Source organism: Triticum urartu, chromosome 3 (genome assembly GCF_003073215.2).
Source record: "Triticum urartu cultivar G1812 chromosome 3, Tu2.1, whole genome shotgun sequence".
NCBI classification, from domain to species: Eukaryota; Viridiplantae; Streptophyta; class Magnoliopsida; order Poales; family Poaceae; genus Triticum; species Triticum urartu.
In genome coordinates, this window is record NC_053024.1 from 368,720,000 (window position 1) to 368,724,053 (window position 4,054).

Genomic DNA, 4,054 nt, shown 5'->3' on the forward strand with positions numbered 1-4,054 from the left:
CGCTTCCTCCCCGACGCCCCCGCTACGCCATGGCCCGCTGCCCTTATCGCACCTCGGCGACACCGATGAGACCGAGGCCGACATGGACGACATCATCGCGGCAGGTTCGGCTGCGGCCACCGCGTCACCCGGGTTCGTCACCCAGGACGAGGTGGTGGATCTCAGCGGCGGCATGGACGGCGAGCTCAGCTACGTCTACGGCGAGGACGAGCAGGAGGAGTAGGAGGAGGACGACATCGAGGAGGAGGAGGAGGAGGAGCCGACGCCTGGGGCAGAGCCCGCCGAGTGATGTGTTGAGGATCAGGTATGCCACACCGGTCTCCCGCCTCTCTTCGCCGTGTACGCGCGCCAACTGTTTGTTCCTCCGCGCAGTTGCTGCGCATGTTCGCCCTGTACGGGCAGAGTAACAGCGACGCCGAATTCAAGTACCTCCATGTTTACAAGCGCATTGACAAGTGCGAGAAGTGGGCGAAAGTCCGGCGCACCCTCACAAGGCCAAGGAGACCTACAAGCCGGACGCGCCGACTCCTGGCGCATCGAAAGGGCGGCCGGACGGCAACAAAGGTGCCAAGAAGGGGAAATACGCCGACGCGGCCACCGCTCGAGTGCAGGAGTCCATCGAGCACTGCCTCGCCTACGCGCAGGCCCGGGCCGTCCTTCGTGAAGAGAAGACCGAGGCGCGGTGGTTGGCGTTGATGTCGAGCAGCGCCGTTAAGCTTGACCTGCTCCGGACGAACGTCGCCGCGAAGAAGAGAAACACCGACCTGACTTTCCTGCTGGGCGGGACGGACATGCTCCAGAGCACCGACGAGGCGGTCAAGGCATGGTACTTGGCGGAGTGCGGCCTCATCCTGAACCAGCTTCCCTCGACAAGGCCGCCGACGCCCACGCCCACGCCGACGCCGCCGCCATGCCCGCATGATGATGCCTCCACGACGCCCAGCACCACCGAAGCCGCGCCGACACCGCCCAGCGCAGAAGAAGCTCCGACACCGCGTCGAGTGATGCGTTGTGCACGCGAACTTCTGCCGCTCTATTTTTTGTACGCCGAACTGTGGCTTGTGATCGCCCGACTTGTGGCGTCTTTTGTGAGCGGGAACGACCAAGTTCGAATTTTTCGCGTCGTGGAGGCGGCGCCTGGGGGTGTGACTGGGAGCTAGGTCGCCCCCAGGGGTCGAACTAGCGCCGGTTCGCCCCCAGACCGCTTTTTTTAGCGCCCTGGAGGGCCGAACGGCTGGAGATGCTCTCACAGTTGCTGAGTTTTAGAAAACTGATTTCGATTTGAAGGAAACAAATCAAATCCGACAACTTGCTTCATTATGATATGCATTGGTCCTTGGTTTTAGCTTTTTTTAGGAAACAAATAAAATCCGGCAGCTTGCTTCCTTACGAAGCAAAATTTCTGTCTGGTGCAACTTTTTTTGAATTTTGTGTCCAGTGCAACAAATACGTGCATCTACCCTTATTTTTAATGTTGTCTATCAGTTCACAACAAATTAATTTATGTTTCACTCATTGGAGAATTTGCTTCTGTGGAAAAGGATATCTGCTTCGATTTATTTGAAAGTTGATGTCCTTTGTAATGTGATATTTTGTTTCAAAAGCATCGGTCTATTTCTTATATAAACTAGAGAATTGGTTTAAACCTGCTTCCATCAAAAAGGAAAGATTCCACATGTTTGAGAAGGATCACAATCTTGCTTCCATCTACTAGAGAATTGCTTCCAAGCAAGTATTATGTTGCTTCCACTAAAGAGATAGATAATTCCAGTCATAATTACACATGGCTCTAATTCAAATGAAGGGTTTGTTTGCAAAGAAAGAATGAAAATGCTACTGTCAAATGGAGTCATAATTACACATGCTTCTAATTCAAATGAACGATTTGTTTGCAAAGAAAGAAAGAAATGTTGTTGTCAAATGCAGAGTGTTTCAAGGTGAAGTAAAATTGCTTTCATGTGTCAAATTTCACTAATTAGCCATCATGTGATGGAGGGTGTTGTCCACGGCGCCAATGGGTACAAGTTGAGGTGCCTTTGCCCGAGCGCTTTGATCTTCATTGTGTCATCCTTGAGGTTGTATACCCTGATAGCCCGGACGTCTGAGCCATGTGGGTCTTTGTGATGAATTCGACACGTCATCTCTGAAGTAGATGCATCCAGCGTCAATCCCCTAGCGCCCCCTCATTGGCATAGAAACACATGTGAGAACTCATAAGGTAGAAAGCATGGCTAACACAAATAAATGATTTGATGCTATCGCACACTAAAATAATAGAATTTTGACATGAGAAATCTACATGCTTGACAGGCAAGATTTGGGTGCCCAAATTTGATGTTCACGAAACATTGTTCTGTTGCGGCACTACATGTCTACATGAGAAGCATATAGTAAAAATCAAGGAAGCATGATTAACAAGAAGACGCTTATTTGGTGCTATTCAACCGGTTGTTATTCACTAATGGAAGCATACTCTATGGACCGAAGAAGCATATGTATTACAGTATAGAAGCGCAATAGATAAGAAGCATAAAAATAGTGCTCTCAATACATAACCAGTACTTTGAAGCATGGATATTTGAAAGAAAAAAGATCAATATATGCACAATCCAAATACACATATATTCTTGATGATTTAGTGATCCACTACATATTGTACAGACTGAAATCAGCCCCGAAGAAGGGAGTAAAGCAATATATGCACATAGAGATATCAAACAATATAAGTTGAAGGCACGGTACCATTATGAGCATCGGTTTGTTTGTGTTGCCACCATACAAACTAGACCTATTATAAACCATTATAAGATGAAGGCATGGAAGAGCAATTTTCCAGATGACAGTGCAAAATGAGTACAATGTAGAAGCACACAGGTATGAAGCTATAAAATAATGCAAAGGGTGCATTATTAGTGTTTGGTGGAAGCACGCAATTTTGAAAAATAAAACAAGAAAAGATTTGCTGCCAGCTGTGGTTACATATTTTTGGAAGCCCTGTATACAGAAGCAATAAAAGAATTTTTTCTCAACATTTGTCAACTCCATTAGAAGCACTGAATATTGAAAGAGGAATAGGCACGATTGTAGCGTGCATGGCTATGCGTTATCTAATTATGACTCCATCAACACATGAACACCACAATACTAGGCAGACCAGGAACATAAATAACAATGAGTAATCGGCTGTTGGATGATTTACAAATAAAATTGCGTTGCAAAAAATACAAATCATCAAATCAGGGGCTATCGACGCAGAGCAATACCTTCGATTTCGAGATGGGCGCTTCGACTAGGGGGGACAACCCACTGTCGGTTCGTCAGCCGGCCCGTGCTACTCCGGCAGCCGATCCATCCGATTTGTAACCTGCCGCTCAACAACGAGGAGAGAAGGAGGTGCAGGGGCGAAGGCGTGGAGCTGACCGGTGAGTATGTTGTGCTGCTGGACGAAGAGGACATGGGATCTCGGAGATGCAAAGTTGGGTGCGCTCTGTATGGTGGAACAGCTCGGGGCGGTGCCACCTGATTGGAATCTCAAGGGATTAGGGGAGAGATTTACGTGCGGCCGTTGCGGGGTTAGGTTCCTGCCGATTAATTTATTTTTATTTTTCCTTATTTTTTTACATACATAAGAAGCGCAACTCTTGATCGTCAAATTTCAGTTAGATCGACGGAGTACGACTGGTCTGCCCTTAATGTCTTATCAGACTATAGATAGAAAGTGTTTCCCTTTAATGAAATATGTTGCAAATATATGGAAATACTAACGTCCACACGTGTAGCAGTTTTGCAACTCGCCTACACGCATGGATCATCGTCCAGTGCAGTTCGCACGAATCTTGACACATTGAGGCAGAATTTGCATGCCGCGTAGGACGGGGCTGGTGTGTGGGTGTTGGAGAGTTTGTCAGCTGCGCTGTGGGGGCGAACTAGTTTCTGCCCATACAGCCACCACCTAGCGTGTGGGTGAACTGTTTTTCGCCCACACGACACTCATATGTTGTGGATGGCAACTGCAGTTACGCGAACATGACAACTAGGTAAACACACATGGCAA

The 4,054-nt window shown here is 48.0% G+C and overlaps 1 long non-coding RNA gene across 1 annotated transcript; it reads right to left on the bottom strand.

Annotated features, from left to right (window-relative positions):
• Positions 1–1,722: 1,722 nt before the first annotated feature.
• Positions 1,723–3,583, bottom strand: LOC125544007. The gene is made up of 2 exons (XR_007299227.1): positions 3,264–3,583; positions 1,723–2,172 (listed from the first exon to the last, which is right to left on the bottom strand). It is a non-coding gene; the product is annotated as an uncharacterized LOC125544007 (long non-coding RNA).
• Between the last annotated feature and the right edge of the window lie 471 nt (positions 3,584–4,054).